The sequence below is a fragment of the Typopeltis vanoorti genome, chromosome 24 (genome assembly GCF_054136105.1).
Source record: "Typopeltis vanoorti isolate ZY-2024b chromosome 24, IOZ_Tvanoo_1.0, whole genome shotgun sequence".
NCBI classification, from domain to species: domain Eukaryota; kingdom Metazoa; phylum Arthropoda; class Arachnida; order Uropygi; family Thelyphonidae; genus Typopeltis; species Typopeltis vanoorti.
In genome coordinates this window covers 14,033,612-14,047,917 of record NC_143572.1, presented here as the reverse complement: position 1 = coordinate 14,047,917, position 14,306 = coordinate 14,033,612, and positions in this window count along the sequence as shown.

Here is a 14,306-nt window from a genome sequence, read left to right as displayed (position 1 = left end):
TCAGAGGCCAAAAAACCGAACAACTAAATTTGTTAAATCATATTTAATATGAACATAATCTATTACAACTTCAGCATCTCTCGCTGGCATTTCTACTCGTGAACCTGATGTGATATACACAGACTTGCCATAAATACTGTTACAACTTCCACGCCCTACCCACAGAATTGCACCAGCCCGGATCCATTAGTGATGCTGTGCACACCCAACATTCCAGCGTTTATCAGTAGAGAGAGAGAGAGAGAGAGAGAGAGAGAGAGAGAGAGAGAGAGAGAGAGAGAGAGAGAGAGAGAGAGAGAGTTGTCTAGCTTTACAGGTTAGCATGCAGTGGAGAGATTGTGAGAGCAGTGTAACAGCTTGTGAAGGTTGTAAAGGCACGCCTCCGGCATAATCCTGTGAGAATGCAAAAAGTGATGTCGTCAGAGATGAACGTTTTATAGAGAACGATATCACGTGTACTAACTGATGATCTGTTAGTACACGTGATATCGTTCTACTGTCGTCGTTCTACTGGTCATCTCCTAACACCACATGTTATACTGCAGAGGGTCATAAAATCAAAGGTACTTCTCCAGCGGTATGCGAACAGACACTGAGATATCCTCTTCACACATGAGAAGATTTTCACCATTGAAGGAACCTGTGGTACGGCCCCTGAACAACATCTTGTTTCAAGACAAATTGTGGACCTCCCAACAGCACTCAGCCCCTGCACACAAGGCGAGGATCACACAACAGTGGGAGAAGGCGAATGTGCTCGACCACATGTAACCATCTAATTGGCCGTTTGGAAGTCCCGATCTGAATCTGTTGGACTTCAAATTGAGGTCAGGGATTGAGAGATTAGCCTGCAACAAACGACATCCCGGCATTGCTAGCCTGAAGATGGATTTGGAGCCAGCAGTGGTAGCATTTCTGTTGGATGTTTGTACGTGTGCCATCGATATGTAGCCTTCGGGCGTGCGTGAAGGCAAAAGGAGGCCATTTCGAACATCGAGTGCTGCTAAATGCAAGTGATACATGTAGTTTGTATGTGCTGAAAACTGTAAATGATTTTCTGATAGATGAGAGGTTTAGTTGCTGTTCAAGTTGTTACAGTATTTATGGCTAGACTAGGAAGATTATGAAATTATTGTACTAGTGATATGACCAACACGTTTTGCAACTCTGCAAATAAGGAATTATCACTGCTTGTCGATACATTCGGTTAATTCAGTCAATGCAGAAGGTAAACAACAGACACAGAAATTATCTATCGTATCCAAGTCTAGTAGTGCTAACTTCGTCTATAATTACAAACTTCTTATATAATTATAGATAACTGCAAAATTCTATTAAATTTTCCAAGCTATGCGTTTTGATTTTTTTAGATAGCATATCAGTTTAGAAAAGCAAAATTTCGTTGTCGGTAATTTCTAATTGATTTAATATTAATTATATTAATATTGACTATGCATCTACCTAGTTTAAGGCAATAAACAATGAGCGGTATCAGACACAATTTACTTTTTTTTTTTTAATCTTATATTTGACTATCGAATGCTAAACTTTCAACACGTACATTGATGCACGTGCGTACTCAACATAATCTATTTAATATTCAAATCACGCAACAATTATTGGGGTGTTTATTCAAAATTCTTAGTGTAAGATGATAAAAAAACATAAACTCATAAAAAAAAGTCTCTAACTGTCAAAATAATGAGAGATTCTCCGTACATTTTCGATCCACCCATTTTATGCCCTTTAGAATATGACACTACTAATAAGTTCCTGAATACAAATTAATAATTGTCGGGACTTCCTTAACCGTCTTCAAGACCCACTTTACAATGCACCGCAAACACCTGACAACGTACAATTGCACGATTCATCGCAGTCAAAGTAATGACAGATAACGATAAATCACGGGTCACTAGACAAAAATAGTCGTTAAAATCACGTTACACGGAAACAGCGGGAATCTACGTTCATGACATGGGCCTTTCCTGCCTCTCTTTGGTTGACAAGAATATCAGGACAAAGTTTTTCTTTTTTTCTTTCTTTCATTTTTGTTTTAACATCGTATGGACCCAACGAGAGAATGATAGACACCGGGCTTGATCTCACTAAAGAACAGATAAGACTGTCTAGAGCTTTATTTCAAGCATGTAAGGTAGGAAAGAGAGATGAGGAAAAAAAAATTGATTCTTGTTATTTTTTTTACTGATGAGCGCTGATCGAACCTGATGCTTTTTTTTTTTCACCTCGCTGCATGATAAATACTCATATGAACTTATTTATTTTCGTTCTTGAAAAGTGCGAAAATTTATGCAAATCTTTATTTGCATGTATATGGTTAGGGTGGTTTGGGGCAAAGGAAAAACATGTTTAAAAAGAGGGATGGCCCTTGAACTTTTGAGCGATCAAATGATTTGGATAAATCTACCCATCACAGACGTTTTTCAGTTGACAAAAAATCTAAACGTCATTTTTTAATTTAAATAGACGACTAAAAGATCACAAAACGTAGCGAGTCAAGGATATGAATTTATATTTTAATCGTAATTGAATGTTTTAGGAAGTCCTCGATATTGAATTTCATTTCTTTAACTTGGAAACACGAATAAACTTCTTAAAAGCAAGTTACTAAGAATTTATTGCAGTATTTCTATATTTCTACAGTTAGTAGCTGACCTATTACCATCTTAACTCACAAATAGATAACAATTGCTTATCAAGTAGAATTATTCCGTTCATAATTGACTTAACCTCGTATGGTTAAGTCAATTATGAACCTCCCATTCTCATTCAACATTCTCAGACCTATAGAAACTAAGTAGCATTCTTGTTGATAAGTTGCAATATTATTCTTGAGAGACACTTGTGACATTATAATTAGGAATTATAGACACGTTAGCACAAGAATATTTTAATATTTGCCACACATTTCAGTCTGAAACTAACAGACTATCCTCAGTAGATTGATAGGAACAGTTTTTAACAAGGTGGAATACCAACAATTGATCATTCAAAAGTAGAACGAGCCGCGTGATGTTACATTGCTAAGCATTAAAGAGAGGAAAAATTTCATCAGAGCGATGACTAAATTATGGGTATTAATTCACAGTTTCTCCTATATCACAAAGTCCATATCTCCTATAATTTAGTCATCACTCTGATGAAATTTTTCCTCTCTTTAATGCTTAGCAATGTAACATCACGCGGCTCGTTCTACTTTTGAATGATCAATTGTTGGTATTCCACCTTGTTAAAAACTGTTCCTATCAATCTACTGAGGATAGTCTGTTAGTTTCAGACTGAAATATTTGGCAAATATTAAATTAATCTTGTGTTAACGTGTCTATAATTCCTAAGTTGCAATAATTATTCCTAAATGATCTACTTCGGTGCTAATTTACTCCATTTCCTCTCTGTGCTTACTCGTATTCCTAAAAATTCGGTTCTTGGTTTCCCGCCACTCTTCTGTGGCTTTTTGAATCGACCTTCATTTCATTTTCCGCTGTTCTCACAATGACAGTTAAGTAATGTCACAATTCCACTTATGCATTTCTAAACTTGATCCAAGATCAGCTTCGCTTCCAAAGTTTTATTACTTATCGACCAAATAGCAGTGCTATTGCTTTTATTACTTTGATTCATATCTGAAGCTTCATTTTCTATGTATTTCTATATTTCTATATTGAAGAAGGGAAGGTAGTCTGAGGGAAGGGAAGCTTATATTCCTCTCCACTTCCCCAACACACTTAAGATCTTCCAAACCAATTCTCTCTCCAACCTCACACTGAACCTAGCCTAGAGCAAACAATAGCTGCAAGCAGACCATAATCAAGTCAAAGCAGACTTAGAAATGGCCAAGGGTGATAAACGTTCAGCTGTAGTCGAGTTTTTTGGCAGTCGAGTTTCTGATCCCTTGTCTAGGCCATCGGGAGCAACTTTTGTCCATCCATGTTTCCACCTCACTCATATCCAGCTTCCATATTATCATAATGACATCGCCCAAAGATATTGCTGTCTACTAGTATCATCCTTCTTTCTTCCAATTGCTCATATTATATGGAAAGAAGATCAATCTGTGAAGGATTTGTTAAATGAAGAAGGGAACAGAGTGTTTTGTCTTTAGCACAACCCTGGATAGGATTTGAAGCAAATCAAAGCAAAAACCGCACTTTTACCAAGAACTGCCCACTTCATGCCTGAACTGGTCTTGTGGAAGAAAGACAACAAGAATCCCGATTCGTCTTGGTACCTGCAAGACTTCTCTTCCTGATAGCATCTCCTATTAACTTGTGCATCAGAATTAAACGCGTCCTATATCCTCTTTATAATCTTTCACATTCATACGGTATCTCTTATCCCTTCTACGGCATGCAAACAAGCCTCCAAGAGATAAAAGCTAGCTATCAAGTTATTGTTTCATTATCTTCACCTGAATTATGTCGAATAATAATAATAATAATAATAATAATAATAATAATAATAATAATAATAATAATAAACAATTAACGATGAACTTCCCCATTATCTGGAAGTCCATCAATCAAATCAATAATCGATCACCATCATGGATTCAGTTGTTTTGCTCTTTATCCGCAGCGGATCGCTTTGCCAGCTTGACCCATCTATGTACTCAAATTATGGAACGGTTCAGATAAATTCAAGTGATCATTCACTTGAATTTCTCTGTGGACATTCCGAAGAAATCGATCCGTCAGACACAAGGATCTTACCAAATCACCATCTTATGGACTGACGTACCAAAAGTGCCAATTTTCTCTTTCGTAGGTCACTAAAAGTGTTATGACGAATGACTACTTTTCTTCAGATTTCCCCATTAAAACCGAACACCTCCAGGGCTTTACACAGTACTTTTGCCCAGTCTCTTCCTCCTGTCCATAACTAAACTTCTCTCACTAACTTCAAATCCCAACCACGGTTTTGCTAAAGACAGAACACCCTGTTCCCTTCTTTATTTGACAAATCCTGCACAGATTGATCTTGTTGCCGTATTTCAGTTGGATGAGGGAAACGTTGTCGATCTGAATGCTACCAAAACAGAGTCATGTTTTATTTCACGCAAGAAGGTGGGCACCTCACCCTTCACTCACCTTTCATCATAATGGATTTAACTCCACAGATCAGATCTCTCTTCTTGGGCTGATTTACTCCTAAACCTTTTCTGGCATAAGGATATCACATCCATAAAGAAAACAAATTCCATAAAAATTCCATAAAGAAAAAAAAACGAGTGTCTTTTTGTTCTAGTATTTACTCCTGTATATCTAACACTCTATAAATCTCAAATCCACCATACTGAATACTATAATTAATCCATAGCTGGTACCATATTTTCAAGAAATTTAGTGAGAACATCTTTATGAGGATGCAATACTCTGGCCAAATACCAAATGTCATCCGTTGCATTCCATAATGTTCGATGAGATGACTTGAGCATATCAGAACAAAAATGATAATGAGAAATACTGTGAAATGCGCCAAAAGTGTGTGCGTGTTCAGCTCGATTGTTATTATTATTATTATTATTATTATTAGTAGTAGTAGTAGTAGTAGTAGTAGTAGTTTATTTATTAAATAAATAAATCCTTTAACATTAATTCTTCAAAGAAAGCAGAAGGAACTTTTTAGCCCTGACTAACATTGGGAAATCGGTAGGCAGTCGTCTCCAACTCGATAGTCTAACCGATAGTCGAGTTCATGACTTCCAACGATTTGGAGATGAGAGTGGGCAGACAACTACTGCATCCTAAATGATGTATTATTGTGTGGAAATAGTGTGACTTATGTCGTTTGTTTTTCTAAGTTGTGATATCATAAACTCGCCTTTCCTGGAGAAACAGCCTAATTACACAGATCGATTAACTGGGGAACCAGTTGAGAAAAAAAACGCCAAGAAAAAAGATAATGTAAAAATTCCAGTTTACTTGACTAGTCGGATAAGTATAATAGAACAGATCGAATCTATACTTTTTCTTATTGTATTCTTGCGTAATGGAAACATCACTTTAGGGCTATACAGGTGTGTGTGTGTGTGTGTGTGTGTGTGTGTGTGTGTGTGATTTTTTTTGCAACACACAAAATTGAATATATTGTAAGAAAACTAGCAAATTCTTATATATTATTTTATATTCTTTCTCTTTTTTTATGAAAAATCGATTTGCAGAATTATCAATAATCAAAAAATAACCCAAGAACTCTTTAAATAATGTATATATTTTTATTGTTTTTACTAATAGTTTACTAAATACATGTAGCATAAATACACAGGCATTAAAGCATAATTTGAATTTAGGGCAGAGTTAAATTTTTTTCAGAAGACAGATCGCAAAAACCAAGTGTTACTAATGCGAAGCTATGCTCTTCAAAATCATGGCTAACAGTAATGAGTTGATTATATTTAATAATTCATTGAAATTGTCCATTATTTAACAATAAATGTTAAGCAATGTTTAGCATGTTAAGCAACAGAAAACATAAAAATTATTGCTTTTCCCTGGAATATCAGCTGTTCTGCTCAGCGGTGGGGGGGGGCGTCACTGAGTGGAATCAACACTGAGTTCGACGATCTTTCGGCCACTCGTGAGGAGTCGTCCGGGGGATCGCCTAATTTTTAGAAAAGGGCTTTACTTACATACCAGCCCCACTTTAGCCCATGCATGTCGTAAGAGGCGACTAAAATGGATATCCAGGGAGGGTAATGTTGTAGCCATGGTCATGTACCAATTTGGCTCTTAAATTTTGTAGTGCATAGAACAGTAAAGAAAGTAAGTTTATTATATATTTTTGCGTGGAATAATTTACGCTATCTGTTAGAAGCACAATTCGTCCACAGCCATTACTGTTTGTTTTTTCAGGTGAATATCGGAAAATTCGGAAGCATCTATATTTATGTATGCGTATAAGAACGCAACTCTGAATGAACCACAATTTATTCAATAACTAATTTCTAAATATATTTGGTATTTAGAAATCGTCGGATTTAACTCACAAATTGAAGGTTTTTTTTTTTTTTTTTTTTTTTTTAGTACTTCCATTTTGAAATAAATTCGACTATTTGTAGATCTAACAGATTTCGAAATGATAGAAAGTAATAATTGCACTTTGGTTGAATCAGACTATTTTCAGGAAAAAAAATTAGGCAAATCGAGTCGAAACCACAGAAAATTATATGCTGTAGAAGAAAACTATAAGTTAAGTTATCCAATGATAAATGGCATCACTGTATAATAATACTATTGCGAAATGCGCCCTCTTTATTATTATCTCCAATGATTTGTATGCTTATTTTGATGCATAATTCTCAATGAACTCTCAATCTTTCCATATGTCAATTAAGGTGTGCAGGAAATGTTAAGGAAAAATCGAATTCTTTTAGATAATGTAGATTTACGACGACAAAGGAACCGCAATGCCTCGGGGATTCTTTGAAACAGCCTCCCCCCAGTGACAAAAAATTATAATAAAGTCACATACTATATGCATGTAATAAATTGCAGCAAGCTGACAAAAACCGACAAAATATGCCACACAAATCTAATTACAGAATGCACAGTTTGTTTACTGGATACGTCCACATTTGGGTTACTGGCTCAGGTATGGTGGCCTTGATTTCTTGGAGATGAGGAAAGTGGTAGAAAAGATTAAGAGGCGAATGACCAAATTGATGAGTGGTATTACATTAATAGATTGAGAATTTGTGGGTTACAAAAGTTGGTTGTTAGGCGGAGAAGAGGGGATATGATAGAAATATTTAAGTTACTAAAAGGTTTTTATAAGATTGATGCAGGGGAAATATTTCAGCTGTGTGATAGTATGGAAGAACAAGGGATCATCCCTGGTGTGATGACCTCTTGTTCTTCCAAGGGTGTGAGGACTAGATTTTTCGCTTGAAGAGTGGTGAATGAATAGAATGCATTGCCTCTCAATGAGTTCAAAAAGAGGTATGATAGATATTGTGTGGATAGTTTGGGTCTTCTCACTCCATGGAGATGTCCGTATAATAACAACAACAAGAAGAAAATCAGCGGGAAAAAAGAGCCTGGATTATTTACCACCAGTAGTGCGTGTATGTGTGGAACTAATAGATAAACATTCAGCAAGATTTACACAAAAAGTGTATCATGGCTCTTGAATGAACTCATTGGAGGAAGATAATCAAGTGGTGGACCAAAAAGAATTCGGCTACAGTCTTTGAAGGAAAGGTCACAATTATCGAACTTCAGAGAGGGAGATGGCAGAAATGGCCCAGACATAGAATCAGATGGCAAAGATTTGTTTGTTGGGGGGAACTCAATCTGTCATCTGACCGATGAGAAAGAAGAAGAAAACCATGACCACAAACGCTAATAGAAATGAAAAAATGACATAATTATTTGACTTTTTCCAATAAATAAATATACTACCAAATATCGTGTTTATTATTTATTTAATCCTGTAGCAATACCGAAAGTTCATAATTATATTAAAATAAGAAATCAATATTTGAGAAGTCGTTTGCATAATTTCGGTATTCAATGGCTGTTTTGCATCAAAAATTATGTTGTTTTGCTAGCTATAAATGTTTTGCTAACTTTTAAATCCTTTTCCAGATTCTGACTGTGGCGATTCACACGTTCAATCCTCAAGGGATTATCTGGATTACCTTCTTTGCAATTTACATTATTTTTCACTCTTTCATAAATTCTGAAATGTGCTATTTGATTATTTTATCAGATTTAAACATGGAATTAAATTTTTCACCAAAACCATCAATGGCATTAAAGTTGAATAACTTTGACGCTTTTAATAGCCCTTTCCTCTTTCAATTTATAAGATCTTTACAATTCTTTTACACCTTCGGGTGCAAATAAGAAAATTATTAAATTGATATTGAGAGACCTTGCAAGTTCTGCCTTGGGAAACATTTTTTTTTTTATCTTTTAAAAGACACTTCGCCCGATACCATTAAGTCTTTCCAATTATGTTTCCCAGAATTTAAATCTCACCTTGTCATCAATAAACAAGGAAGGAACAGTTTCAACTTGCAGGATTTAATTTAATTTTCTCGAAACCAATGAAAAACGGTTTTCGTTTTGTTTGAAATCACATTTTTTAAATATTGAATATTCCGATAAAATAAACTTTAAATTTATAGAAACACGTATCAGTTTTTCAACAATTGATTTCCAAGACCTCAAAATATATGCCATGATTTCAAACGTACATAGTCACGTGAAAGTATACTGAATATTTTTTTATAGATGACGTAATGAATTTATGCGCATGTCAGTTTGACTACACGGATGATTGCTTAGCATACGGTTCACTTGTGATTGGTTTTACTTCTTAGAACTGAGTTAGATTGTATTTGAAAAAAATAAAATAACTTAGCCTATTCGTGGCCCTAATGTTTTATAGGTTTACAGCCTTTCGTGGGTGAGAATCAAATAAAAAAATAAAATGTTCAAAGCAGGTTTTCTGTTTAAACGTTAGGGGTATTAGTTAAGTTTGTTTTCATCGATATGTGAGATGTTTGTGCAGTGTTCTTCCGCTGTCATAAAATAGTGCGTGATATATAGTAATTGTGTACGTCGATATTTACTGTTTAGGGAAAAAAAATCAGTAAAATATCTCGTGTAAAATCACTTCAAGGTTTAGCTACTCTTTATCGACGTGTGTTTACTGCTAGTAGTACTGTATACGAATTATACTTTCTTGAATCCTATTTAGGGCAAATACGTATTTGGAGTTTATAATTCAAAAGCGTGGCTGATACTGATACAAATAAAAGAATGCTTAATAATTTCTAAGTTTAATGTTTTAAAAAAAGAAGATAATAAAATACCACATTTCAAACAAATAATTAAATAAATTCAGTTGATCCGAATATTGAATTATAGAATTTGTAATTCACATGAAGAGAGCTTTTGTAAATTATACAAGTCAGCAGACTTGCCAGATGTCATCATAACATCAAGAGAAAGCATAAAATGAAAATGAACTCATCTTTTGATTTTTACTAATTAAAATATATAAAAAATATATATATATTATATTAATTACTCTAAAAATACTAAAGTTATTATAAGTTGCTTTGAAAATCATAAAAAAAATGAAAATTCAATAATACACCATTTTATTTTTTTCATATACAAATTAAAAAATTAACTTTTACCGCAATTTTAGTAGTGCTATTCTCCAAAATTTCATTCATGAATCTGAAGTCCTCTATAATAATTGCATTGTTATTTTCATAAAGTTACGTATAAAGATATATATATATGTTTTTCAAATTGCTGTTTTAGATGATAGTGACTAAAATAAATTGATGTTGTTGATAAATTGATAAAGTAATGTGTTGAATGTTTTGTTTTATTAATGTACCTAAATATTGTTTTAAATTCATTTGAAAATCAGTTTTTCTTTCCACCAGTCGCTATGTATACAATACAAACGATAAGACTGTATGCATTTTTGTAAATAACAGTGAAGATATTCGTTAGTTTATTAACGATTTTAAATTTTGGTTTCAATTAGAGGAGTCGGTCTCCTGTGTAGATCGATGCTTTTCTCCTTTCGCAAAATTCGGGTTTTTCGTCCTGCAAATCTCCCCGTTATGTCACCATACGCTTATCTATTGTAATTATCAATTAGCTATTGCAAGAAACATCACTTCAAAGTTAAATTTTTGAATAATAAATATATATATGGACCCGATGTTGATGCTTTATTAGAGACGATATTTAAAAAAAAAATCCGTCATGTCTTTCTATGTTCAAAAGGGAATAGGAAGAACTCAAGTATTCCCACGTTTTGCAAATCCATAGAGAAGCGGGTCTCTTCATCCTTCATCATTGCTGATTCATTTGAACCAACGTTCTTTAATCGAGATGGTAAGGAAAGTGCTATAAGCAATCATCGTCGTCTACTGTTGCTAATCCTAACTATCATTACTCTACAAATATTATACATTATAAAGATTCTTCCGGTATATATATATATATATATATATATATATATATATATATTAACCTTTAGTCGAAAATAATGAGATTTTTCTGGAGGGACTACCGGTTTCTTTTTTCTTCTCCCCTTTTTTTTTTTTTTTTTTCAAATAATCCTATCTTATAGCACAGATCTCTATACACAATCTCAAAACATCAGTCAGTAGAATATTATCTACGCTATTTGTAACTGGAACCAATAAGAACATTTTAGTATTGACCTCGTGTTCCATCAGTCTATTTCCGCTTCTTCTTCCTAATAAATAAAAATTAAGTTTCAATTTCCAGCTGTTCAAATACTTGAAGAAATTCGATCCAATTTCAACTCATTAAGCAGATATTTATTCAGAGATTTCGACTAACCCCGTAGCGAAGTGAAGGTTATCGATCTTTAAACTGGATTCGCACAGCATCTTAAGTAGCGAGAAAATCTTCTGATAGAGAAACAGATGTAAGGAAAACAAAATGAGTTTCCCCCCAATCAACAAACCCCTGTTTAACTGCAATTCCTTTCAAGCTTTACCGATTCTATTCGTTTAGTAAAACGAAACCTTAGAAAGTTTGTTTTGTAAGTGATATGGGTTATTGGTAGTCTCGAATTGCTTATGAGAGTTGAGATACAACACACACAAAAAAAGAAGTGGATAAAAAAAAAGGTTACAAAAAAATACCAATCAAGAGAAGACTAGGAGGAAGGCAGAACTCCATCCTCCCCGCCCAAAGAAAGTAAATAAAGTAACGATTTTTATGGAAGCCACTTTCTTCAAAAATATCCTCTAAACCGTTTCCGTTTTAGCACGTACACTCATCAGCCAAAATATTATGATCACACAGCCTGTTTCCAGCCAATCAGATTGCAGGGTTGGTTGGCTGCAAACAGTCCAGTGGAGGCAGCCTGGTATGAGGATTGTTCTCATGAGTATCACTGGATCCTCCGATCCCTTTTGAACACACCTTGACTACTAATTGTTATCAGGAGATGATTGTGAACAACGTATTAGTAGGGCTAGATTAGGGATCTGAACTCTTTTCAGCAAGACAACATCCCATGTCACAACGCTTGCATTGTACAAGCATGGTTCAAAGAGCATTCCTTGTGATCCCCCCCCCCGGTCGCGTTATTCTTCTGATTCGAATCCCATTGAACATTGAGATCATGTATAACGCAACCTCCGCTAGTTGAAGTTAGTGACTTCCTCGGTCGTTGGCTTTCCTGACGTTATTCTGTCTGGTTGGTTCAAAATACAATGCCTCAGATTAACTCTCTCTCTCTCTCTCTCTTAAATTGTAGGTTTCAAGTGCAAGGAGTTTAAACTAATAATTAAATAAAAAGTGAAAATAAAATTAATTACATTTATTGGAGACCAACGATATTTCAAGAACAACTGAGTAGACTTGAGTAGAGCAAAAAACAGATTGATAAATCGATGATTTGTTTAAGAAAATGTAAATGTGAAGAAACTCTAGATAGTAGCTACTATTTTAGGCGCATTTCTCAAAATGCTTAGCATCCATCACATTATTCGTTTCTTTTATCATTAAAGAAATTTAGGATTTCTACTAAAAGTTATGAAGTCATCTTAATTTTAGTTTCGGACAATTTTTAATCCCTAAAAGGGGATTTTTCTCACTTTTGCCACGAATTGTGCGATGTTGTACTATTAGCGAGAGAAAACGCAGGCATCACTAGAACGTTGGAACACTTGTTCAGTTGACATTTGGCTTTTATCACTGAATATGAGTTTGTCACGCTATTCAGAGGCAGCAAAGTTTTCTTGCAAGATAAGTAAGCAGGCCATAATAAAATCCCACTTAACAGTTTACAATTTACAGACATGAAACATTCATCTAGAATAATATATCTTCAGAGCCTTTCTTCCGTAGTTCCAACCAATCAACCGCGCATCTCATGAAGTCTTTATAAGGTTTCACAAAAGGCTTTCATTGCCAAAGAACAGCGGTACATAACATGCTGGACTTTGGCTAATATTACATACTACAAGATTTTGATTACTCAATTATAGTGAAGAGCCTCCGTAGCTCAGTCAGTATAGACGAAGCCCTTTGGTCGGAAAGACCTGGGTTGATGTCCATCAGTGGCTTGAGGAACCTTTATTTGGTCTCTTTCGACTAAACATGAGTTAGTCGGTCTCATACAGAGGGCTTCTTCACTGGGAAACTGGGGTGTTTCGTCCCCCAGAACAGGCAAGCCGGTCCCGTGAACACACGTCATGAATACATCCCAGCCATATGCCGGTACGGAGCCCGGATAAAATGGGGGGGGGGGGAGAAGCAATGGTTAACTACGTTGAAAAATAATGTCACCAGGAATACTTTGTGGGAAATTCCTACAAAGTCACCTACGGCCGGAAACGACTGAAAGGGAAAATCAGATCAGAATATAGTGAGAGCCTTATGAATAATATAAACCGTCTCAGATGGAGGTAGAAGGTTTTTTCGTTCCTAATTTTCGTGTTTTACATTCCACAATTTAACATGGTTATTTAACATGATCCTGACATTATTTCCAACACACAGTACCACTGTTATAGATTGGCATTCTTTCGTATATGGGTTTGATAAAATAATAATAATAATAATAATAATAATAATAATAATAGCTTTAGTTTCTTGCACTCTAATTTCAACCCACCTTACTCGATAACTTATATTTTTCTAGATTAACACCTTTTTATTTCGACTCTTTATTTATCGATTAACAAAATGAATCTAGCATAAAATATGACATATAATAAAAATCACATGGAATATAACATAAAAAATATTTATTTAATTCAGAGCGTATTAATGTAATCTAATGTAGCAATAGGGTGGCAAAAATCTATGGGGTCGACTCTGAGAGGCTGGTTCACGGAGTAGAGCGTTATAAATATTTTCAAGACTCTTAATTTTAGAAAAATTGAAATAAAAAGAAAATTAATGGGTCATACAATCTGTATTGAGTGAGTAAGAAGGGGGGTGAGGTTGTCGCACTAAACATTCGGTATGCAAGAGCAGTAAGAATTTTTTTTTTTTTTTTCAGAAAAATTTCCAACGTATTATATTACTCTATCTAAGAATTGAGAGGGGGGTCAAAGACAAACTGATTTCGATCGATGCTCCTGCATTCTTATCAATACATAACAGGACACCTCGTCCCCCTTCTTTTTTTTTTTTTTTTTGTTATACGATCATTACACATAAAACGTAATGGAAAACTAAACTTAAAACTGACTTTAATTATGAATCACAACTGACACGATCTTGTCTTGACAATTATGAATTAATTTCTAAGTGGGGCTGAGC